Here is an 18,724-nt window from a genome sequence, read left to right as displayed (position 1 = left end):
AATTATGGCTACAGTATATGCAATTTCATCCACTTTTTGAGATTGCCTTTCGCTTGCGGCCACACTGGCCTGAGTACGCCTGATCTCGTCCGATCTCGGAAGCTAAGCAGGGTCGGGCCTGGTTAGTACTTGGATGGGAGACCGCCTGGGAATACCAGGTGCTGTAAGCTTTTTGTCACTGCCTTGTGGAATTTCAACTCTTTGTCCGTTTTTTCCCACAAGGCTGAAATATGTGCCCTCGCTTTGAAATAAGTAAGCAAGGTTAGTTTGTATTTCATCCAACAATCTGTGCTAACAAATTATGGCTACAGTATATGCAATTTCTTCCACTTTTTGAGTGACACAAAGATGCTTATCTAAATGGTGGAAATGCAACAGCTGTTAATCAGGCTCACTTTGACTTTACATGGTGCACCAAGAGATAGTTTCTCGCTTACGGCCACACCGGCCTGAGTACGCCTGATCTCGTCCGATCTCGGAAGCTAAGCAGGGTCGGGCCTGGTTAGTACTTGGATGGGAGACCGCCTGGGAATATCAGGTGCTGTAAGCTTTTTGTCACTGCCTTGTGGAATTTCAACTCTTTGTCCGTTTTTTCCCACAAGGCTGAAATATGTGCCCTCGCTTTGAAATAAGTAAGCAAGGTTAGTTTGTATTTCATCCAACAATCTGTGCTACAAATTATGGCTACAGTATATGCAATTTCATCCACTTTTTGAGATTGCCTTTCGCTTGCGGCCACACTGGCCTGAGTACGCCTGATCTCGTCCGATCTCGGAAGCTAAGCAGGGTCGGGCCTGGTTAGTACTTGGATGGGAGACCGCCTGGGAATACCAGGTGCTGTAAGCTTTTTGTCACTGCCTTGTGGAATTTCAACTCTTTGTCCGTTTTTTCCCACAAGGCTGAAATATGTGCCCTCGCTTTGAAATAAGTAAGCAAGGTTAGTTTGTATTTCATCCAACAATCTGTGCTACAAATTATGGCTACAGTATATGCAATTTCTTCCACTTTTTGAGTGACACAAAGATGCTTATCTAAATGGTGGAAATGCAACAGCTGTTAATCAGGCTCACTTTGACTTTACATGGTGCACCAAGAGATAGTTTCTCGCTTACGGCCACACCGGCCTGAGTACGCCTGATCTCGTCCGATCTCGGAAGCTAAGCAGGGTCGGGCCTGGTTAGTACTTGGATGGGAGACCGCCTGGGAATACCAGGTGCTGTAAGCTTTTTGTCACTGCCTTGTGGAATTTCAACTCTTTGTCCGTTTTTTCCCACAAGGCTGAAATATGTGCCCTCGCTTTGAAATAAGTAAGCAAGGTTAGTTTGTATTTCATCCAACAATCTGTGCTACAAATTATGGCTACAGTATATGCAATTTCATCCACTTTTTGAGATTGCCTTTCGCTTGCGGCCACACTGGCCTGAGTACGCCTGATCTCGTCCGATCTCGGAAGCTAAGCAGGGTCGGGCCTGGTTAGTACTTGGATGGGAGACCGCCTGGGAATACCAGGTGCTGTAAGCTTTTTGTCACTGCCTTGTGGAATTTCAACTCTTTGTCCGTTTTTTCCCACAAGGCTGAAATATGTGCCCTCGCTTTGAAATAAGTAAGCAAGGTTAGTTTGTATTTCATCCAACAATCTGTGCTACAAATTATGGCTACAGTATATGCAATTTCTTCCACTTTTTGAGTGACACAAAGATGCTTATCTAAATGGTGGAAATGCAACAGCTGTTAATCAGGCTCACTTTGACTTTACATGGTGCACCAAGAGATAGTTTCTCGCTTACGGCCACACCGGCCTGAGTACGCCTGATCTCGTCCGATCTCGGAAGCTAAGCAGGGTCGGGCCTGGTTAGTACTTGGATGGGAGACCGCCTGGGAATACCAGGTGCTGTAAGCTTTTTGTCACTGCCTTGTGGAATTTCAACTCTTTGTCCGTTTTTTCCCACAAGGCTGAAATATGTGCCCTCGCTTTGAAATAAGTAAGCAAGGTTAGTTTGTATTTCATCCAACAATCTGTGCTACAAATTATGGCTACAGTATATGCAATTTCTTCCACTTTTTGAGTGACACAAAGATGCTTATCTAAATGGTGGAAATGCAACAGCTGTTAATCAGGCTCACTTTGACTTTACATGGTGCACCAAGAATAGTTTCTAGCTTACGGCAACACCGGCCTGAGTACGCCTGATCTCGTCCGATCTCGGAAGCTAAGCAGGGTCGGGCCTGGTTAGTACTTGGATGGGAGACCGCCTGGGAATATCAGGTGCTGTAAGCTTTTTGTCACTGCCTTGTGGAATTTCAACTCTTTGTCCGTTTTTTCCCACAAGGCTGAAATATGTGCCCTCGCTTTGAAATAAGTAAGCAAGGTTAGTTTGTATTTCATCCAACAATCTGTGCTACAAATTATGGCTACAGTATATGCAATTTCATCCACTTTTTGAGATTGCCTTTCGCTTGCGGCCACACTGGCCTGAGTACGCCTGATCTCGTCCGATCTCGGAAGCTAAGCAGGGTCGGGCCTGGTTAGTACTTGGATGGGAGACCGCCTGGGAATACCAGGTGCTGTAAGCTTTTTGTCACTGCCTTGTGGAATTTCAACTCTTTGTCCGTTTTTTCCCACAAGGCTGAAATATGTGCCCTCGCTTTGAAATAAGTAAGCAAGGTTAGTTTGTATTTCATCCAACAATCTGTGCTACAAATTATGGCTACAGTATATGCAATTTCTTCCACTTTTTGAGTGACACAAAGATGCTTATCTAAATGGTGGAAATGCAACAGCTGTTAATCAGGCTCACTTTGACTTTACATGGTGCACCAAGAGATAGTTTCTAGCTTACGGCCACACCGGCCTGAGTACGCCTGATCTCGTCCGATCTCGGAAGCTAAGCAGGGTCGGGCCTGGTTAGTACTTGGATGGGAGACCGCCTGGGAATATCAGGTGCTGTAAGCTTTTTGTCACTGCCTTGTGGAATTTCAACTCTTTGTCCGTTTTTTCCCACAAGGCTGAAATATGTGCCCTCGCTTTGAAATAAGTAAGCAAGGTTAGTTTGTATTTCATCCAACAATCTGTGCTACAAATTATGGCTACAGTATATGCAATTTCATCCACTTTTTGAGATTGCCTTTCGCTTGCGGCCACACTGGCCTGAGTACGCCTGATCTCGTCCGATCTCGGAAGCTAAGCAGGGTCGGGCCTGGTTAGTACTTGGATGGGAGACCGCCTGGGAATACCAGGTGCTGTAAGCTTTTTGTCACTGCCTTGTGGAATTTCAACTCTTTGTCCGTTTTTTCCCACAAGGCTGAAATATGTGCCCTCGCTTTGAAATAAGTAAGCAAGGTTAGTTTGTATTTCATCCAACAATCTGTGCTACAAATTATGGCTACAGTATATGCAATTTCTTCCACTTTTTGAGTGACACAAAGATGCTTATCTAAATGGTGGAAATGCAACAGCTGTTAATCAGGCTCACTTTGACTTTACATGGTGCACCAAGAGATAGTTTCTAGCTTACGGCCACACCGGCCTGAGTACGCCTGATCTCGTCCGATCTCGGAAGCTAAGCAGGGTCGGGCCTGGTTAGTACTTGGATGGGAGACCGCCTGGGAATATCAGGTGCTGTAAGCTTTTTGTCACTGCCTTGTGGAATTTCAACTCTTTGTCCGTTTTTTCCCACAAGGCTGAAATATGTGCCCTCGCTTTGAAATAAGTAAGCAAGGTTAGTTTGTATTTCATCCAACAATCTGTGCTACAAATTATGGCTACAGTATATGCAATTTCATCCACTTTTTGAGATTGCTTTTCGCTTGCGGCCACACTGGCCTGAGTACGCCTGATCTCGTCCGATCTCGGAAGCTAAGCAGGGTCGGGCCTGGTTAGTACTTGGATGGGAGACCGCCTGGGAATACCAGGTGCTGTAAGCTTTTTGTCACTGCCTTGTGGAATTTCAACTCTTTGTCCGTTTTTTCCCACAAGGCTGAAATATGTGCCCTCGCTTTGAAATAAGTAAGCAAGGTTAGTTTGTATTTCATCCAACAATCTGTGCTACAAATTATGGCTACAGTATATGCAATTTCATCCACTTTTTGAGATTGCCTTTCGCTTGCGGCCACACTGGCCTGAGTACGCCTGATCTCGTCCGATCTCGGAAGCTAAGCAGGGTCGGGCCTGGTTAGTACTTGGATGGGAGACCGCCTGGGAATACCAGGTGCTGTAAGCTTTTTGTCACTGCCTTGTGGAATTTCAACTCTTTGTCCGTTTTTTCCCACAAGGCTGAAATATGTGCCCTCGCTTTGAAATAAGTAAGCAAGGTTAGTTTGTATTTCATCCAACAATCTGTGCTACAAATTATGGCTACAGTATATGCAATTTCTTCCACTTTTTGAGTGACACAAAGATGCTTATCTAAATGGTGGAAATGCAACAGCTGTTAATCAGGCTCACTTTGACTTTACATGGTGCACCAAGAGATAGTTTCTCGCTTACGGCCACACCGGCCTGAGTACGCCTGATCTCGTCCGATCTCGGAAGCTAAGCAGGGTCGGGCCTGGTTAGTACTTGGATGGGAGACCGCCTGGGAATACCAGGTGCTGTAAGCTTTTTGTCACTGCCTTGTGGAATTTCAACTCTTTGTCCGTTTTTTCCCACAAGGCTGAAATATGTGCCCTCGCTTTGAAATAAGTAAGCAAGGTTAGTTTGTATTTCATCCAACAATCTGTGCTACAAATTATGGCTACAGTATATGCAATTTCTTCCACTTTTTGAGTGACACAAAGATGCTTATCTAAATGGTGGAAATGCAACAGCTGTTAATCAGGCTCACTTTGACTTTACATGGTGCACCAAGAGATAGTTTCTAGCTTACGGCAACACCGGCCTGAGTACGCCTGATCTCGTCCGATCTCGGAAGCTAAGCAGGGTCGGGCCTGGTTAGTACTTGGATGGGAGACCGCCTGGGAATATCAGGTGCTGTAAGCTTTTTGTCACTGCCTTGTGGAATTTCAACTCTTTGTCCGTTTTTTCCCACAAGGCTGAAATATGTGCCCTCGCTTTGAAATAAGTAAGCAAGGTTAGTTTGTATTTCATCCAACAATCTGTGCTACAAATTATGGCTACAGTATATGCAATTTCATCCACTTTTTGAGATTGCCTTTCGCTTGCGGCCACACTGGCCTGAGTACGCCTGATCTCGTCCGATCTCGGAAGCTAAGCAGGGTCGGGCCTGGTTAGTACTTGGATGGGAGACCGCCTGGGAATACCAGGTGCTGTAAGCTTTTTGTCACTGCCTTGTGGAATTTCAACTCTTTGTCCGTTTTTTCCCACAAGGCTGAAATATGTGCCCTCGCTTTGAAATAAGTAAGCAAGGTTAGTTTGTATTTCATCCAACAATCTGTGCTACAAATTATGGCTACAGTATATGCAATTTCTTCCACTTTTTGAGTGACACAAAGATGCTTATCTAAATGGTGGAAATGCAACAGCTGTTAATCAGGCTCACTTTGACTTTACATGGTGCACCAAGAGATAGTTTCTCGCTTACGGCCACACCGGCCTGAGTACGCCTGATCTCGTCCGATCTCGGAAGCTAAGCAGGGTCGGGCCTGGTTAGTACTTGGATGGGAGACCGCCTGGGAATATCAGGTGCTGTAAGCTTTTTGTCACTGCCTTGTGGAATTTCAACTCTTTGTCCGTTTTTTCCCACAAGGCTGAAATATGTGCCCTCGCTTTGAAATAAGTAAGCAAGGTTAGTTTGTATTTCATCCAACAATCTGTGCTACAAATTATGGCTACAGTATATGCAATTTCATCCACTTTTTGAGATTGCCTTTCGCTTGCGGCCACACTGGCCTGAGTACGCCTGATCTCGTCCGATCTCGGAAGCTAAGCAGGGTCGGGCCTGGTTAGTACTTGGATGGGAGACCGCCTGGGAATACCAGGTGCTGTAAGCTTTTTGTCACTGCCTTGTGGAATTTCAACTCTTTGTCCGTTTTTTCCCACAAGGCTGAAATATGTGCCCTCGCTTTGAAATAAGTAAGCAAGGTTAGTTTGTATTTCATCCAACAATCTGTGCTACAAATTATGGCTACAGTATATGCAATTTCTTCCACTTTTTGAGTGACACAAAGATGCTTATCTAAATGGTGGAAATGCAACAGCTGTTAATCAGGCTCACTTTGACTTTACATGGTGCACCAAGAGATAGTTTCTCGCTTACGGCCACACCGGCCTGAGTACGCCTGATCTCGTCCGATCTCGGAAGCTAAGCAGGGTCGGGCCTGGTTAGTACTTGGATGGGAGACCGCCTGGGAATATCAGGTGCTGTAAGCTTTTTGTCACTGCCTTGTGGAATTTCAACTCTTTGTCCGTTTTTTCCCACAAGGCTGAAATATGTGCCCTCGCTTTGAAATAAGTAAGCAAGGTTAGTTTGTATTTCATCCAACAATCTGTGCTACAAATTATGGCTACAGTATATGCAATTTCATCCACTTTTTGAGATTGCCTTTCGCTTGCGGCCACACTGGCCTGAGTACGCCTGATCTCGTCCGATCTCGGAAGCTAAGCAGGGTCGGGCCTGGTTAGTACTTGGATGGGAGACCGCCTGGGAATACCAGGTGCTGTAAGCTTTTTGTCACTGCCTTGTGGAATTTCAACTCTTTGTCCGTTTTTTCCCACAAGGCTGAAATATGTGCCCTCGCTTTGAAATAAGTAAGCAAGGTTAGTTTGTATTTCATCCAACAATCTGTGCTACAAATTATGGCTACAGTATATGCAATTTCTTCCACTTTTTGAGTGACACAAAGATGCTTATCTAAATGGTGGAAATGCAACAGCTGTTAATCAGGCTCACTTTGACTTTACATGGTGCACCAAGAGATAGTTTCTCGCTTACGGCCACACCGGCCTGAGTACGCCTGATCTCGTCCGATCTCGGAAGCTAAGCAGGGTCGGGCCTGGTTAGTACTTGGATGGGAGACCGCCTGGGAATACCAGGTGCTGTAAGCTTTTTGTCACTGCCTTGTGGAATTTCAACTCTTTGTCCGTTTTTTCCCACAAGGCTGAAATATGTGCCCTCGCTTTGAAATAAGTAAGCAAGGTTAGTTTGTATTTCATCCAACAATCTGTGCTACAAATTATGGCTACAGTATATGCAATTTCATCCACTTTTTGAGATTGCCTTTCGCTTGCGGCCACACTGGCCTGAGTACGCCTGATCTCGTCCGATCTCGGAAGCTAAGCAGGGTAGGGCCTGGTTAGTACTTGGATGGGAGACCGCCTGGGAATACCAGGTGCTGTAAGCTTTTTGTCACTGCCTTGTGGAATTTCAACTCTTTGTCCGTTTTTTCCCACAAGGCTGAAATATGTGCCCTCGCTTTGAAATAAGTAAGCAAGGTTAGTTTGTATTTCATCCAACAATCTGTGCTACAAATTATGGCTACAGTATATGCAATTTCTTCCACTTTTTGAGTGACACAAAGATGCTTATCTAAATGATGGAAATGCAACAGCTGTTAATCAGGCTCACTTTGACTTTACATGGTGCACCAAGAGATAGTTTCTCGCTTACGGCCACACCGGCCTGAGTACGCCTGATCTCGTCCGATCTCGGAAGCTAAGCAGGGTCGGGCCTGGTTAGTACTTGGATGGGAGACCGCCTGGGAATATCAGGTGCTGTAAGCTTTTTGTCACTGCCTTGTGGAATTTCAACTCTTTGTCCGTTTTTTCCCACAAGGCTGAAATATGTGCCCTCGCTGTGAAATAAGTAAGCAAGGTTAGTTTGTATTTCATCCAACAATCTGTGCTACAAATTATGGCTACAGTATATGCAATTTCATCCACTTTTTGAGATTGCCTTTCGCTTGCGGCCACACTGGCCTGAGTACGCCTGATCTCGTCCGATCTCGGAAGCTAAGCAGGGTCGGGCCTGGTTAGTACTTGGATGGGAGACCGCCTGGGAATACCAGGTGCTGTAAGCTTTTTGTCACTGCCTTGTGGAATTTCAACTCTTTGTCCGTTTTTTCCCACAAGGCTGAAATATGTGCCCTCGCTTTGAAATAAGTAAGCAAGGTTAGTTTGTATTTCATCCAACAATCTGTGCTACAAATTATGGCTACAGTATATGCAATTTCATCCACTTTTTGAGATTGCCTTTCGCTTGCGGCCACACTGGCCTGAGTACGCCTGATCTCGTCCGATCTCGGAAGCTAAGCAGGGTCGGGCCTGGTTAGTACTTGGATGGGAGACCGCCTGGGAATACCAGGTGCTGTAAGCTTTTTGTCACTGCCTTGTGGAATTTCAACTCTTTGTCCGTTTTTTCCCACAAGGCTGAAATATGTGCCCTCGCTTTGAAATAAGTAAGCAAGGTTAGTTTGTATTTCATCCAACAATCTGTGCTACAAATTATGGCTACAGTATATGCAATTTCTTCCACTTTTTGAGTGACACAAAGATGCTTATCTAAATGGTGGAAATGCAACAGCTGTTAATCAGGCTCACTTTGACTTTACATGGTGCACCAAGAGATAGTTTCTCGCTTACGGCCACACCGGCCTGAGTACGCCTGATCTCGTCCGATCTCGGAAGCTAAGCAGGGTCGGGCCTGGTTAGTACTTGGATGGGAGACCGCCTGGGAATATCAGGTGCTGTAAGCTTTTTGTCACTGCCTTGTGGAATTTCAACTCTTTGTCCGTTTTTTCCCACAAGGCTGAAATATGTGCCCTCGCTTTGAAATAAGTAAGCAAGGTTAGTTTGTATTTCATCCAACAATCTGTGCTACAAATTATGGCTACAGTATATGCAATTTCATCCACTTTTTGAGATTGCCTTTCGCTTGCGGCCACACTGGCCTGAGTACGCCTGATCTCGTCCGATCTCGGAAGCTAAGCAGGGTCGGGCCTGGTTAGTACTTGGATGGGAGACCGCCTGGGAATACCAGGTGCTGTAAGCTTTTTGTCACTGCCTTGTGGAATTTCAACTCTTTGTCCGTTTTTTCCCACAAGGCTGAAATATGTGCCCTCGCTTTGAAATAAGTAAGCAAGGTTAGTTTGTATTTCATCCAACAATCTGTGCTACAAATTATGGCTACAGTATATGCAATTTCATCCACTTTTTGAGATTGCCTTTCGCTTGCGGCCACACTGGCCTGAGTACGCCTGATCTCGTCCTGATCTCGGAAGCTAAGCAGGGTCGGGCCTGGTTAGTACTTGGATGGGAGACCGCCTGGGAATACCAGGTGCTGTAAGCTTTTTGTCACTGCCTTGTGGAATTTCAACTCTTTGTCCGTTTTTTCCCACAAGGCTGAAATATGTGCCCTCGCTTTGAAATAAGTAAGCAAGGTTAGTTTGTATTTCATCCAACAATCTGTGCTATAAATTATGGCTACAGTATATGCAATTTCTTCCACTTTTTGAGTGACACAAAGATGCTTATCTAAATGGTGGAAATGCAACAGCTGTTAATCAGGCTCACTTTGACTTTACATGGTGCACCAAGAGATAGTTTCTCGCTTACGGCCACACCGGCCTGAGTACGCCTGATCTCGTCCGATCTCGGAAGCTAAGCAGGGTCGGGCCTGGTTAGTACTTGGATGGGAGACCGCCTGGGAATATCAGGTGCTGTAAGCTTTTTGTCACTGCCTTGTGGAATTTCAACTCTTTGTCCGTTTTTTCCCACAAGGCTGAAATATGTGCCCTCGCTTTGAAATAAGTAAGCAAGGTTAGTTTGTATTTCATCCAACAATCTGTGCTACAAATTATGGCTACAGTATATGCAATTTCATCCACTTTTTGAGATTGCCTTTCGCTTGCGGCCACACTGGCCTGAGTACGCCTGATCTCGTCCGATCTCGGAAGCTAAGCAGGGTCGGGCCTGGTTAGTACTTGGATGGGAGACCGCCTGGGAATACCAGGTGCTGTAAGCTTTTTGTCACTGCCTTGTGGAATTTCAACTCTTTGTCCGTTTTTTCCCACAAGGCTGAAATATGTGCCCTCGCTTTGAAATAAGTAAGCAAGGTTAGTTTGTATTTCATCCAACAATCTGTGCTACAAATTATGGCTACAGTATATGCAATTTCATCCACTTTTTGAGATTGCCTTTCGCTTGCGGCCACACTGGCCTGAGTACGCCTGATCTCGTCTGATCTCGGAAGCTAAGCAGGGTCGGGCCTGGTTAGTACTTGGATGGGAGACCGCCTGGGAATACCAGGTGCTGTAAGCTTTTTGTCACTGCCTTGTGGAATTTCAACTCTTTGTCCGTTTTTTCCCACAAGGCTGAAATATGTGCCCTCGCTTTGAAATAAGTAAGCAAGGTTAGTTTGTATTTCATCCAACAATCTGTGCTACAAATTATGGCTACAGTATATGCAATTTCTTCCACTTTTTGAGTGACACAAAGATGCTTATCTAAATGGTGGAAATGCAACAGCTGTTAATCAGGCTCACTTTGACTTTACATGGTGCACCAAGAGATAGTTTCTCGCTTACGGCCACACCGGCCTGAGTACGCCTGATCTCGTCCGATCTCGGAAGCTAAGCAGGGTCGGCCTGGTTAGTACTTGGATGGGAGACCGCCTGGGAATACCAGGTGCTGTAAGCTTTTTGTCACTGCCTTGTGGAATTTCAACTCTTTGTCCGTTTTTTCCCACAAGGCTGAAATATGTGCCCTCGCTTTGAAATAAGTAAGCAAGGTTAGTTTGTATTTCATCCAACAATCTGTGCTACAAATTATGGCTACAGTATATGCAATTTCATCCACTTTTTGAGATTGCCTTTCGCTTGCGGCCACACTGGCCTGAGTACGCCTGATCTCGTCTGATCTCGGAAGCTAAGCAGGGTCGGGCCTGGTTAGTACTTGGATGGGAGACCGCCTGGGAATACCAGGTGCTGTAAGCTTTTTGTCACTGCCTTGTGGAATTTCAACTCTTTGTCCGTTTTTTCCCACAAGGCTGAAATATGTGCCCTCGCTTTGAAATAAGTAAGCAAGGTTAGTTTGTATTTCATCCAACAATCTGTGCTACAAATTATGGCTACAGTATATGCAATTTCTTCCACTTTTTGAGTGACACAAAGATGCTTATCTAAATGGTGGAAATGCAACAGCTGTTAATCAGGCTCACTTTGACTTTACATGGTGCACCAAGAGATAGTTTCTCGCTTACGGCCACACCGGCCTGAGTACGCCTGATCTCGTCCGATCTCGGAAGCTAAGCAGGGTCGGCCTGGTTAGTACTTGGATGGGAGACCGCCTGGGAATACCAGGTGCTGTAAGCTTTTTGTCACTGCCTTGTGGAATTTCAACTCTTTGTCCGTTTTTTCCCACAAGGCTGAAATATGTGCCCTCGCTTTGAAATAAGTAAGCAAGGTTAGTTTGTATTTCATCCAACAATCTGTGCTACAAATTATGGCTACAGTATATGCAATTTCATCCACTTTTTGAGATTGCCTTTCGCTTGCGGCCACACTGGCCTGAGTACGCCTGATCTCGTCCGATCTCGGAAGCTAAGCAGGGTCGGGCCTGGTTAGTACTTGGATGGGAGACCGCCTGGGAATACCAGGTGCTGTAAGCTTTTTGTCACTGCCTTGTGGAATTTCAACTCTTTGTCCGTTTTTTCCCACAAGGCTGAAATATGTGCCCTCGCTTTGAAATAAGTAAGCAAGGTTAGTTTGTATTTCATCCAACAATCTGTGCTACAAATTATGGCTACAGTATATGCAATTTCTTCCACTTTTTGAGTGACACAAAGATGCTTATCTAAATGGTGGAAATGCAACAGCTGTTAATCAGGCTCACTTTGACTTTACATGGTGCACCAAGAGATAATTTCTCGCTTACGGCCACACCGGCCTGAGTACGCCTGATCTCGTCCGATCTCGGAAGCTAAGCAGGGTCGGGCCTGGTTAGTACTTGGATGGGAGACCGCCTGGGAATACCAGGTGCTGTAAGCTTTTTGTCACTGCCTTGTGGAATTTCAACTCTTTGTCCGTTTTTTCCCACAAGGCTGAAATATGTGCCCTCGCTTTGAAATAAGTAAGCAAGGTTAGTTTGTATTTCATCCAACAATCTGTGCTACAAATTATGGCTACAGTATATGCAATTTCTTCCACTTTTTGAGTGACACAAAGATGCTTATCTAAATGGTGGAAATGCAACAGCTGTTAATCAGGCTCACTTTGACTTTACATGGTGCACCAAGAGATAGTTTCTAGCTTACGGCCACACCGGCCTGAGTACGCCTGATCTCGTCCGATCTCGGAAGCTAAGCAGGGTCGGGCCTGGTTAGTACTTGGATGGGAGACCGCCTGGGAATATCAGGTGCTGTAAGCTTTTTGTCACTGCCTTGTGGAATTTCAACTCTTTGTCTGTTTTTTCCCACAAGGCTGAAATATGTGCCCTCGCTGTGAAATAAGTAAGCAAGGTTAGTTTGTATTTCATCCAACAATCTGTGCTACAAATTATGGCTACAGTATATGCAATTTCATCCACTTTTTGAGATTGCCTTTCGCTTGCGGCCACACTGGCCTGAGTACGCCTGATCTCGTCCGATCTCGGAAGCTAAGCAGGGTCGGGCCTGGTTAGTACTTGGATGGGAGACCGCCTGGGAATACCAGGTGCTGTAAGCTTTTTGTCACTGCCTTGTGGAATTTCAACTCTTTGTCCGTTTTTTCCCACAAGGCTGAAATATGTGCCCTCGCTTTGAAATAAGTAAGCAAGGTTAGTTTGTATTTCATCCAACAATCTGTGCTACAAATTATGGCTACAGTATATGCAATTTCATCCACTTTTTGAGATTGCCTTTCGCTTGCGGCCACACTGGCCTGAGTACGCCTGATCTCGTCCGATCTCGGAAGCTAAGCAGGGTCGGGCCTGGTTAGTACTTGGATGGGAGACCGCCTGGGAATACCAGGTGCTGTAAGCTTTTTGTCACTGCCTTGTGGAATTTCAACTCTTTGTCCGTTTTTTCCCACAAGGCTGAAATATGTGCCCTCGCTTTGAAATAAGTAAGCAAGGTTAGTTTGTATTTCATCCAACAATCTGTGCTACAAATTATGGCTACAGTATATGCAATTTCTTCCACTTTTTGAGTGACACAAAGATGCTTATCTAAATGGTGGAAATGCAACAGCTGTTAATCAGGCTCACTTTGACTTTACATGGTGCACCAAGAGATAGTTTCTCGCTTACGGCCACACCGGCCTGAGTACGCCTGATCTCGTCCGATCTCGGAAGCTAAGCAGGGTCCGGCCTGGTTAGTACTTGGATGGGAGACCGCCTGGGAATACCAGGTGCTGTAAGCTTTTTGTCACTGCCTTGTGGAATTTCAACTCTTTGTCCGTTTTTTCCCACAAGGCTGAAATATGTGCCCTCGCTTTGAAATAAGTAAGCAAGGTTAGTTTGTATTTCATCCAACAATCTGTGCTACAAATTATGGCTACAGTATATGCAATTTCATCCACTTTTTGAGATTGCCTTTCGCTTGCGGCCACACTGGCCTGAGTACGCCTGATCTCGTCCGATCTCGGAAGCTAAGCAGGGTCGGGCCTGGTTAGTACTTGGATGGGAGACCGCCTGGGAATACCAGGTGCTGTAAGCTTTTTGTCACTGCCTTGTGGAATTTCAACTCTTTGTCCGTTTTTTCCCACAAGGCTGAAATATGTGCCCTCGCTTTGAAATAAGTAAGCAAGGTTAGTTTGTATTTCATCCAACAATCTGTGCTACAAATTATGGCTACAGTATATGCAATTTCTTCCACTTTTTGAGTGACACAAAGATGCTTATCTAAATGGTGGAAATGCAACAGCTGTTAATCAGGCTCACTTTGACTTTACATGGTGCACCAAGAGATAATTTCTCGCTTACGGCCACACCGGCCTGAGTACGCCTGATCTCGTCCGATCTCGGAAGCTAAGCAGGGTCGGGCCTGGTTAGTACTTGGATGGGAGACCGCCTGGGAATACCAGGTGCTGTAAGCTTTTTGTCACTGCCTTGTGGAATTTCAACTCTTTGTCCGTTTTTTCCCACAAGGCTGAAATATGTGCCCTCGCTTTGAAATAAGTAAGCAAGGTTAGTTTGTATTTCATCCAACAATCTGTGCTACAAATTATGGCTACAGTATATGCAATTTCTTCCACTTTTTGAGTGACACAAAGATGCTTATCTAAATGGTGGAAATGCAACAGCTGTTAATCAGGCTCACTTTGACTTTACATGGTGCACCAAGAGATAGTTTCTAGCTTACGGCCACACCGGCCTGAGTACGCCTGATCTCGTCCGATCTCGGAAGCTAAGCAGGGTCGGGCCTGGTTAGTACTTGGATGGGAGACCGCCTGGGAATATCAGGTGCTGTAAGCTTTTTGTCACTGCCTTGTGGAATTTCAACTCTTTGTCTGTTTTTTCCCACAAGGCTGAAATATGTGCCCTCGCTGTGAAATAAGTAAGCAAGGTTAGTTTGTATTTCATCCAACAATCTGTGCTACAAATTATGGCTACAGTATATGCAATTTCATCCACTTTTTGAGATTGCCTTTCGCTTGCGGCCACACTGGCCTGAGTACGCCTGATCTCGTCCGATCTCGGAAGCTAAGCAGGGTCGGGCCTGGTTAGTACTTGGATGGGAGACCGCCTGGGAATACCAGGTGCTGTAAGCTTTTTGTCACTGCCTTGTGGAATTTCAACTCTTTGTCCGTTTTTTCCCACAAGGCTGAAATATGTGCCCTCGCTTTGAAATAAGTAAGCAAGGTTAGTTTGTATTTCATCCAACAATCTGTGCTACAAATTATGGCTACAGTATATGCAATTTCATCCACTTTTTGAGATTGCCTTTCGCTTGCGGCCACACTGGCCTGAGTACGCCTGATCTCGTCCGATCTCGGAAGCTAAGCAGGGTCGGGCCTGGTTAGTACTTGGATGGGAGACCGCCTGGGAATACCAGGTGCTGTAAGCTTTTTGTCACTGCCTTGTGGAATTTCAACTCTTTGTCCGTTTTTTCCCACAAGGCTGAAATATGTGCCCTCGCTTTGAAATAAGTAAGCAAGGTTAGTTTGTATTTCATCCAACAATCTGTGCTACAAATTATGGCTACAGTATATGCAATTTCTTCCACTTTTTGAGTGACACAAAGATGCTTATCTAAATGGTGGAAATGCAACAGCTGTTAATCAGGCTCACTTTGACTTTACATGGTGCACCAAGAGATAGTTTCTCGCTTACGGCCACACCGGCCTGAGTACGCCTGATCTCGTCCGATCTCGGAAGCTAAGCAGGGTCGGGCCTGGTTAGTACTTGGATGGGAGACCGCCTGGGAATATCAGGTGCTGTAAGCTTTTTGTCACTGCCTTGTGGAATTTCAACTCTTTGTCCGTTTTTTCCCACAAGGCTGAAATATGTGCCCTCGCTTTGAAATAAGTAAGCAAGGTTAGTTTGTATTTCATCCAACAATCTGTGCTACAAATTATGGCTACAGTATATGCAATTTCATCCACTTTTTGAGATTGCCTTTCGCTTGCGGCCACACTGGCCTGAGTACGCCTGATCTCGTCCGATCTCGGAAGCTAAGCAGGGTCGGGCCTGGTTAGTACTTGGATGGGAGACCGCCTGGGAATACCAGGTGCTGTAAGCTTTTTGTCACTGCCTTGTGGAATTTCAACTCTTTGTCCGTTTTTTCCCACAAGGCTGAAATATGTGCCCTCGCTTTGAAATAAGTAAGCAAGGTTAGTTTGTATTTCATCCAACAATCTGTGCTACAAATTATGGCTACAGTATATGCAATTTCATCCACTTTTTGAGATTGCCTTTCGCTTGCGGCCACACTGGCCTGAGTACGCCTGATCTCGTCTGATCTCGGAAGCTAAGCAGGGTCGGGCCTGGTTAGTACTTGGATGGGAGACCGCCTGGGAATACCAGGTGCTGTAAGCTTTTTGTCACTGCCTTGTGGAATTTCAACTCTTTGTCCGTTTTTTCCCACAAGGCTGAAATATGTGCCCTCGCTTTGAAATAAGTAAGCAAGGTTAGTTTGTATTTCATCCAACAATCTGTGCTACAAATTATGGCTACAGTATATGCAATTTCTTCCACTTTTTGAGTGACACAAAGATGCTTATCTAAATGGTGGAAATGCAACAGCTGTTAATCAGGCTCACTTTGACTTTACATGGTGCACCAAGAGATAGTTTCTCGCTTACGGCCACACCGGCCTGAGTACGCCTGATCTCGTCCGATCTCGGAAGCTAAGCAGGGTCCGGCCTGGTTAGTACTTGGATGGGAGACCGCCTGGGAATACCAGGTGCTGTAAGCTTTTTGTCACTGCCTTGTGGAATTTCAACTCTTTGTCCGTTTTTTCCCACAAGGCTGAAATATGTGCCCTCGCTTTGAAATAAGTAAGCAAGGTTAGTTTGTATTTCATCCAACAATCTGTGCTACAAATTATGGCTACAGTATATGCAATTTCATCCACTTTTTGAGATTGCCTTTCGCTTGCGGCCACACTGGCCTGAGTACGCCTGATCTCGTCCGATCTCGGAAGCTAAGCAGGGTCGGGCCTGGTTAGTACTTGGATGGGAGACCGCCTGGGAATACCAGGTGCTGTAAGCTTTTTGTCACTGCCTTGTGGAATTTCAACTCTTTGTCCGTTTTTTCCCACAAGGCTGAAATATGTGCCCTCGCTTTGAAATAAGTAAGCAAGGTTAGTTTGTATTTCATCCAACAATCTGTGCTACAAATTATGGCTACAGTATATGCAATTTCTTCCACTTTTTGAGTGACACAAAGATGCTTATCTAAATGGTGGAAATGCAACAGCTGTTAATCAGGCTCACTTTGACTTTACATGGTGCACCAAGAGATAGTTTCTCGCTTACGGCCACACCGGCCTGAGTACGCCTGATCTCGTCCGATCTCGGAAGCTAAGCAGGGTCGGGCCTGGTTAGTACTTGGATGGGAGACCGCCTGGGAATACCAGGTGCTGTAAGCTTTTTGTCACTGCCTTGTGGAATTTCAACTCTTTGTCCGTTTTTTCCCACAAGGCTGAAATATGTGCCCTCGCTTTGAAATAAGTAAGCAAGGTTAGTTTGTATTTCATCCAACAATCTGTGCTACAAATTATGGCTACAGTATATGCAATTTCATCCACTTTTTGAGATTGCCTTTCGCTTGCGGCCACACTGGCCTGAGTACGCCTGATCTCGTCTGATCTCGGAAGCTAAGCAGGGTCGGGCCTGGTTAGTACTTGGATGGGAGACCGCCTGGGAATACCAGGTGCTGTAAGCTTTTTGTCACTGCCTTGTGGAATTTCAACTCTTTGTCCGTTTTTTCCCACAAGGCTGAAATATGTGCCCTCGCTTTGAAATAAGTAAGCAAGGTTAGTTTGTATTTCATCCAAAAATCTGTGCTACAAATTATGGCTACAGTATATGCAATTTCTTCCACTTTTTGAGTGACACAAAGATGCTTATCTAAATGGTGGAAATGCAACAGCTGTTAATCAGGCTCACTTTGACTTTACATGGTGCACCAAGAGATAGTTTCTCGCTTACGGCCACACCGGCCTGAGTACGCCTGATCTCGTCCGATCTCGGAAGCTAAGCAGGGTCCGGCCTGGTTAGTACTTGGATGGGAGACCGCCTGGGAATACCAGGTGCTGTAAGCTTTTTGTCACTGCCTTGTGGAATTTCAACTCTTTGTCCGTTTTTTCCCACAAGGCTGAAATATGTGCCCTCGCTTTGAAATAAGTAAGCAAGGTTAGTTTGTATTTCATCCAACAATCTGTGCTACAAATTATGGCTACAGTATATGCAATTTCATCCACTTTTTGAGATTGCCTTTCGCTTGCGGCCACACTGGCCTGAGTACGCCTGATCTCGTCCGATCTCGGAAGCTAAGCAGGGTCGGGCCTGGTTAGTACTTGGATGGGAGACCGCCTGGGAATACCAGGTGCTGTAAGCTTTTTGTCACTGCCTTGTGGAATTTCAACTCTTTGTCCGTTTTTTCCCACAAGGCTGAAATATGTGCCCTCGCTTTGAAATAAGTAAGCAAGGTTAGTTTGTATTTCATCCAACAATCTGTGCTACAAATTATGGCTACAGTATATGCAATTTCTTCCACTTTTTGAGTGACACAAAGATGCTTATCTAAATGGTGGAAATGCAACAGCTGTTAATCAGGCTCACTTTGACTTTACATGGTGCACCAAGAGATAGTTTCTCGCTTACGGCCACACCGGCCTGAGTACGCCTGATCTCGTCCGATCTCGGAAGCTAAGCAGGGTCCGGCCTGGTTAGTACTTGGATGGGAGACCGCCTGGGAATACCAGGTGCTGTAAGCTTTTTGTCACTGCCTTGTGGAATTTCAACTCTTTGTCCGTTTTTTCCCACAAGGCTGAAATATGTGCCCTCGCTTTGAAATAAGTAAGCAAGGTTAGTTTGTATTTCATCCAACAATCTGTGCTACAAATTATGGCTACAGTATATGCAATTTCATCCACTTTTTGAGATTGCCTTTCGCTTGCGGCCACACTGGCCTGAGTACGCCTGATCTCGTCCGATCTCGGAAGCTAAGCAGGGTCGGGCCTGGTTAGTACTTGGATGGGAGACCGCCTGGGAATACCAGGTGCTGTAAGCTTTTTGTCACTGCCTTGTGGAATTTCAACTCTTTGTCCGTTTTTTCCCACAAGGCTGAAATATGTGCCCTCGCTTTGAAATAAGTAAGCAAGGTTAGTTTGTATTTCATCCAACAATC

The 18,724-nt window shown here is 45.4% G+C and overlaps 54 non-coding genes and 2 pseudogenes across 54 annotated transcripts; all 56 read left to right on the top strand.

The window, feature by feature from the left end:
* The first annotated feature begins 51 nt into the window (after positions 1-51).
* Positions 52-170, top strand: LOC118952616. The gene has a single exon (XR_005043676.1). It is a non-coding gene; the product is annotated as a 5S ribosomal RNA (ribosomal RNA).
* Positions 171-431: 261 nt separating this feature from the next.
* Positions 432-550, top strand: LOC118952540. Its single transcript, XR_005043600.1, has one exon. It is a non-coding gene; the product is annotated as a 5S ribosomal RNA (ribosomal RNA).
* Positions 551-727: 177 nt separating this feature from the next.
* On the top strand, positions 728-846 carry LOC118952615. Its single transcript, XR_005043675.1, has one exon. It is a non-coding gene; the product is annotated as a 5S ribosomal RNA (ribosomal RNA).
* A 260-nt stretch (positions 847-1,106) lies between these two features.
* On the top strand, positions 1,107-1,225 carry LOC118952402. The gene has a single exon (XR_005043461.1). It is a non-coding gene; the product is annotated as a 5S ribosomal RNA (ribosomal RNA).
* Positions 1,226-1,402: 177 nt separating this feature from the next.
* On the top strand, positions 1,403-1,521 carry LOC118952614. Its single transcript, XR_005043674.1, has one exon. It is a non-coding gene; the product is annotated as a 5S ribosomal RNA (ribosomal RNA).
* A 260-nt stretch (positions 1,522-1,781) lies between these two features.
* On the top strand, positions 1,782-1,900 carry LOC118952391. Its single transcript, XR_005043450.1, has one exon. It is a non-coding gene; the product is annotated as a 5S ribosomal RNA (ribosomal RNA).
* A 259-nt stretch (positions 1,901-2,159) lies between these two features.
* On the top strand, positions 2,160-2,278 carry LOC118952567. The gene has a single exon (XR_005043627.1). It is a non-coding gene; the product is annotated as a 5S ribosomal RNA (ribosomal RNA).
* Positions 2,279-2,455: 177 nt separating this feature from the next.
* LOC118952612 lies at positions 2,456-2,574 on the top strand. The gene has a single exon (XR_005043672.1). It is a non-coding gene; the product is annotated as a 5S ribosomal RNA (ribosomal RNA).
* Positions 2,575-2,834: 260 nt separating this feature from the next.
* LOC118952539 lies at positions 2,835-2,953 on the top strand. The gene has a single exon (XR_005043599.1). It is a non-coding gene; the product is annotated as a 5S ribosomal RNA (ribosomal RNA).
* Positions 2,954-3,130: 177 nt separating this feature from the next.
* Positions 3,131-3,249, top strand: LOC118952611. The gene has a single exon (XR_005043671.1). It is a non-coding gene; the product is annotated as a 5S ribosomal RNA (ribosomal RNA).
* A 260-nt stretch (positions 3,250-3,509) lies between these two features.
* Positions 3,510-3,628, top strand: LOC118952538. The gene has a single exon (XR_005043598.1). It is a non-coding gene; the product is annotated as a 5S ribosomal RNA (ribosomal RNA).
* Positions 3,629-3,805: 177 nt separating this feature from the next.
* On the top strand, positions 3,806-3,924 carry LOC118952610. The gene has a single exon (XR_005043670.1). It is a non-coding gene; the product is annotated as a 5S ribosomal RNA (ribosomal RNA).
* Positions 3,925-4,101: 177 nt separating this feature from the next.
* On the top strand, positions 4,102-4,220 carry LOC118952609. Its single transcript, XR_005043669.1, has one exon. It is a non-coding gene; the product is annotated as a 5S ribosomal RNA (ribosomal RNA).
* Positions 4,221-4,480: 260 nt separating this feature from the next.
* On the top strand, positions 4,481-4,599 carry LOC118952380. Its single transcript, XR_005043439.1, has one exon. It is a non-coding gene; the product is annotated as a 5S ribosomal RNA (ribosomal RNA).
* A 260-nt stretch (positions 4,600-4,859) lies between these two features.
* LOC118952566 lies at positions 4,860-4,978 on the top strand. Its single transcript, XR_005043626.1, has one exon. It is a non-coding gene; the product is annotated as a 5S ribosomal RNA (ribosomal RNA).
* A 177-nt stretch (positions 4,979-5,155) lies between these two features.
* On the top strand, positions 5,156-5,274 carry LOC118952608. The gene has a single exon (XR_005043668.1). It is a non-coding gene; the product is annotated as a 5S ribosomal RNA (ribosomal RNA).
* A 260-nt stretch (positions 5,275-5,534) lies between these two features.
* Positions 5,535-5,653, top strand: LOC118952537. Its single transcript, XR_005043597.1, has one exon. It is a non-coding gene; the product is annotated as a 5S ribosomal RNA (ribosomal RNA).
* Positions 5,654-5,830: 177 nt separating this feature from the next.
* Positions 5,831-5,949, top strand: LOC118952607. The gene has a single exon (XR_005043667.1). It is a non-coding gene; the product is annotated as a 5S ribosomal RNA (ribosomal RNA).
* A 260-nt stretch (positions 5,950-6,209) lies between these two features.
* Positions 6,210-6,328, top strand: LOC118952536. The gene has a single exon (XR_005043596.1). It is a non-coding gene; the product is annotated as a 5S ribosomal RNA (ribosomal RNA).
* A 177-nt stretch (positions 6,329-6,505) lies between these two features.
* On the top strand, positions 6,506-6,624 carry LOC118952606. Its single transcript, XR_005043666.1, has one exon. It is a non-coding gene; the product is annotated as a 5S ribosomal RNA (ribosomal RNA).
* Positions 6,625-6,884: 260 nt separating this feature from the next.
* On the top strand, positions 6,885-7,003 carry LOC118952368. The gene has a single exon (XR_005043427.1). It is a non-coding gene; the product is annotated as a 5S ribosomal RNA (ribosomal RNA).
* A 177-nt stretch (positions 7,004-7,180) lies between these two features.
* Positions 7,181-7,299, top strand: LOC118952560. Its single transcript, XR_005043620.1, has one exon. It is a non-coding gene; the product is annotated as a 5S ribosomal RNA (ribosomal RNA).
* A 260-nt stretch (positions 7,300-7,559) lies between these two features.
* On the top strand, positions 7,560-7,678 carry LOC118952534. Its single transcript, XR_005043594.1, has one exon. It is a non-coding gene; the product is annotated as a 5S ribosomal RNA (ribosomal RNA).
* Positions 7,679-7,855: 177 nt separating this feature from the next.
* LOC118952605 lies at positions 7,856-7,974 on the top strand. Its single transcript, XR_005043665.1, has one exon. It is a non-coding gene; the product is annotated as a 5S ribosomal RNA (ribosomal RNA).
* A 177-nt stretch (positions 7,975-8,151) lies between these two features.
* LOC118952604 lies at positions 8,152-8,270 on the top strand. Its single transcript, XR_005043664.1, has one exon. It is a non-coding gene; the product is annotated as a 5S ribosomal RNA (ribosomal RNA).
* Positions 8,271-8,530: 260 nt separating this feature from the next.
* LOC118952533 lies at positions 8,531-8,649 on the top strand. Its single transcript, XR_005043593.1, has one exon. It is a non-coding gene; the product is annotated as a 5S ribosomal RNA (ribosomal RNA).
* Positions 8,650-8,826: 177 nt separating this feature from the next.
* Positions 8,827-8,945, top strand: LOC118952603. The gene has a single exon (XR_005043663.1). It is a non-coding gene; the product is annotated as a 5S ribosomal RNA (ribosomal RNA).
* A 177-nt stretch (positions 8,946-9,122) lies between these two features.
* Positions 9,123-9,242, top strand: LOC118952634. The gene has a single exon (XR_005043694.1). It is a non-coding gene; the product is annotated as a 5S ribosomal RNA (ribosomal RNA).
* A 260-nt stretch (positions 9,243-9,502) lies between these two features.
* On the top strand, positions 9,503-9,621 carry LOC118952532. Its single transcript, XR_005043592.1, has one exon. It is a non-coding gene; the product is annotated as a 5S ribosomal RNA (ribosomal RNA).
* Positions 9,622-9,798: 177 nt separating this feature from the next.
* Positions 9,799-9,917, top strand: LOC118952601. The gene has a single exon (XR_005043661.1). It is a non-coding gene; the product is annotated as a 5S ribosomal RNA (ribosomal RNA).
* Positions 9,918-10,094: 177 nt separating this feature from the next.
* On the top strand, positions 10,095-10,213 carry LOC118952630. The gene has a single exon (XR_005043690.1). It is a non-coding gene; the product is annotated as a 5S ribosomal RNA (ribosomal RNA).
* A 260-nt stretch (positions 10,214-10,473) lies between these two features.
* On the top strand, positions 10,474-10,591 carry LOC118952670 (annotated as a pseudogene).
* Positions 10,592-10,768: 177 nt separating this feature from the next.
* Positions 10,769-10,887, top strand: LOC118952629. The gene has a single exon (XR_005043689.1). It is a non-coding gene; the product is annotated as a 5S ribosomal RNA (ribosomal RNA).
* A 260-nt stretch (positions 10,888-11,147) lies between these two features.
* Positions 11,148-11,265, top strand: LOC118952669 (annotated as a pseudogene).
* A 177-nt stretch (positions 11,266-11,442) lies between these two features.
* Positions 11,443-11,561, top strand: LOC118952600. The gene has a single exon (XR_005043660.1). It is a non-coding gene; the product is annotated as a 5S ribosomal RNA (ribosomal RNA).
* A 260-nt stretch (positions 11,562-11,821) lies between these two features.
* Positions 11,822-11,940, top strand: LOC118952357. Its single transcript, XR_005043416.1, has one exon. It is a non-coding gene; the product is annotated as a 5S ribosomal RNA (ribosomal RNA).
* A 260-nt stretch (positions 11,941-12,200) lies between these two features.
* Positions 12,201-12,319, top strand: LOC118952531. The gene has a single exon (XR_005043591.1). It is a non-coding gene; the product is annotated as a 5S ribosomal RNA (ribosomal RNA).
* Positions 12,320-12,496: 177 nt separating this feature from the next.
* Positions 12,497-12,615, top strand: LOC118952599. Its single transcript, XR_005043659.1, has one exon. It is a non-coding gene; the product is annotated as a 5S ribosomal RNA (ribosomal RNA).
* Positions 12,616-12,792: 177 nt separating this feature from the next.
* On the top strand, positions 12,793-12,911 carry LOC118952598. The gene has a single exon (XR_005043658.1). It is a non-coding gene; the product is annotated as a 5S ribosomal RNA (ribosomal RNA).
* A 260-nt stretch (positions 12,912-13,171) lies between these two features.
* On the top strand, positions 13,172-13,290 carry LOC118952643. The gene has a single exon (XR_005043703.1). It is a non-coding gene; the product is annotated as a 5S ribosomal RNA (ribosomal RNA).
* A 177-nt stretch (positions 13,291-13,467) lies between these two features.
* On the top strand, positions 13,468-13,586 carry LOC118952597. The gene has a single exon (XR_005043657.1). It is a non-coding gene; the product is annotated as a 5S ribosomal RNA (ribosomal RNA).
* A 260-nt stretch (positions 13,587-13,846) lies between these two features.
* Positions 13,847-13,965, top strand: LOC118952346. The gene has a single exon (XR_005043405.1). It is a non-coding gene; the product is annotated as a 5S ribosomal RNA (ribosomal RNA).
* Positions 13,966-14,225: 260 nt separating this feature from the next.
* LOC118952530 lies at positions 14,226-14,344 on the top strand. Its single transcript, XR_005043590.1, has one exon. It is a non-coding gene; the product is annotated as a 5S ribosomal RNA (ribosomal RNA).
* Positions 14,345-14,521: 177 nt separating this feature from the next.
* Positions 14,522-14,640, top strand: LOC118952595. Its single transcript, XR_005043655.1, has one exon. It is a non-coding gene; the product is annotated as a 5S ribosomal RNA (ribosomal RNA).
* Positions 14,641-14,817: 177 nt separating this feature from the next.
* Positions 14,818-14,936, top strand: LOC118952594. Its single transcript, XR_005043654.1, has one exon. It is a non-coding gene; the product is annotated as a 5S ribosomal RNA (ribosomal RNA).
* Positions 14,937-15,196: 260 nt separating this feature from the next.
* On the top strand, positions 15,197-15,315 carry LOC118952529. The gene has a single exon (XR_005043589.1). It is a non-coding gene; the product is annotated as a 5S ribosomal RNA (ribosomal RNA).
* Positions 15,316-15,492: 177 nt separating this feature from the next.
* LOC118952593 lies at positions 15,493-15,611 on the top strand. Its single transcript, XR_005043653.1, has one exon. It is a non-coding gene; the product is annotated as a 5S ribosomal RNA (ribosomal RNA).
* Positions 15,612-15,788: 177 nt separating this feature from the next.
* On the top strand, positions 15,789-15,907 carry LOC118952628. The gene has a single exon (XR_005043688.1). It is a non-coding gene; the product is annotated as a 5S ribosomal RNA (ribosomal RNA).
* Positions 15,908-16,167: 260 nt separating this feature from the next.
* LOC118952642 lies at positions 16,168-16,286 on the top strand. Its single transcript, XR_005043702.1, has one exon. It is a non-coding gene; the product is annotated as a 5S ribosomal RNA (ribosomal RNA).
* A 177-nt stretch (positions 16,287-16,463) lies between these two features.
* On the top strand, positions 16,464-16,582 carry LOC118952592. The gene has a single exon (XR_005043652.1). It is a non-coding gene; the product is annotated as a 5S ribosomal RNA (ribosomal RNA).
* Positions 16,583-16,842: 260 nt separating this feature from the next.
* LOC118952335 lies at positions 16,843-16,961 on the top strand. The gene has a single exon (XR_005043394.1). It is a non-coding gene; the product is annotated as a 5S ribosomal RNA (ribosomal RNA).
* A 177-nt stretch (positions 16,962-17,138) lies between these two features.
* LOC118952627 lies at positions 17,139-17,257 on the top strand. Its single transcript, XR_005043687.1, has one exon. It is a non-coding gene; the product is annotated as a 5S ribosomal RNA (ribosomal RNA).
* Positions 17,258-17,517: 260 nt separating this feature from the next.
* On the top strand, positions 17,518-17,636 carry LOC118952641. The gene has a single exon (XR_005043701.1). It is a non-coding gene; the product is annotated as a 5S ribosomal RNA (ribosomal RNA).
* A 177-nt stretch (positions 17,637-17,813) lies between these two features.
* Positions 17,814-17,932, top strand: LOC118952591. Its single transcript, XR_005043651.1, has one exon. It is a non-coding gene; the product is annotated as a 5S ribosomal RNA (ribosomal RNA).
* Positions 17,933-18,192: 260 nt separating this feature from the next.
* On the top strand, positions 18,193-18,311 carry LOC118952640. Its single transcript, XR_005043700.1, has one exon. It is a non-coding gene; the product is annotated as a 5S ribosomal RNA (ribosomal RNA).
* A 177-nt stretch (positions 18,312-18,488) lies between these two features.
* LOC118952589 lies at positions 18,489-18,607 on the top strand. The gene has a single exon (XR_005043649.1). It is a non-coding gene; the product is annotated as a 5S ribosomal RNA (ribosomal RNA).
* The last annotated feature ends 117 nt before the right edge of the window (positions 18,608-18,724 follow it).

This window comes from Oncorhynchus mykiss, unplaced genomic scaffold, assembly GCF_013265735.2.
Source record: "Oncorhynchus mykiss isolate Arlee unplaced genomic scaffold, USDA_OmykA_1.1 un_scaffold_355, whole genome shotgun sequence".
NCBI lineage: Eukaryota > Metazoa > Chordata > Actinopteri > Salmoniformes > Salmonidae > Oncorhynchus > Oncorhynchus mykiss.
The sequence above is the reverse complement of the archived record's forward strand: the minus strand, read 5'-3'. Positions and strand labels throughout refer to the sequence as shown.